The sequence below is a fragment of the Octopus bimaculoides genome, chromosome 6, assembly GCF_001194135.2.
Source record: "Octopus bimaculoides isolate UCB-OBI-ISO-001 chromosome 6, ASM119413v2, whole genome shotgun sequence".
Lineage (NCBI taxonomy): Eukaryota > Metazoa > Mollusca > Cephalopoda > Octopoda > Octopodidae > Octopus > Octopus bimaculoides.
Window position 1 is genome coordinate 98149583 of NC_068986.1, and position 733 is coordinate 98150315.

Below are 733 nucleotides of genomic sequence, written 5' to 3' on the forward strand. Positions count from 1 at the left end.
TATATATATATATATATATATATATATATATATATTTATATATATATACATTCCCTAAGTTTTAAATATTAATAATAAATTGTGATTTAAAAAAAACACGAGCATAAAGAGATATACTATATTATATATGACAAGATAACATAACAGACGACGATGACATCATCAACATTGAGATGAATAGAATAACTATTTTACTGTTTTATGACACCATTGATTTTAATACTAGTTTGATTAATGGTAAAGTTTAAAAAGTTATAAGAGATGCAGCGAGTTTCGTTTTAGTTAAAAGCTTCACATCTCCATCTAAAATGTCGTCTGTGCATAGAGTGTCGAATGCCAAGAAACTGAATTATGCGACTGTCACATTCTCATAGTCATAGTAGAGAGAAAATACCGAGATCTTAGTTATTTTATGGTCTGTTACTCTTTTATTCGTTTCAATAAGTAGACTTCGACATTTCTAGTGCATCGGCTTTAAGGCTTTTTAGTTAAGTATTCTATCTATATGTGTGTGAGTGTGTGCATGTGAAAGGTTTACATACACGTGTATATGTATGTATGTGTGTGTTTATCTGTGTGTGTATGTGTATTTGTGTGTTTATTGTATATGTAATACGTCAACAAAAAGGCAGAACTCTCTCTATCTCTCCCTCTCTCTCTGTCATATTCCTCATTCTATTTCTCCGTCTCCTCTCTGTATGTATATATATATATATATATATATATATATATA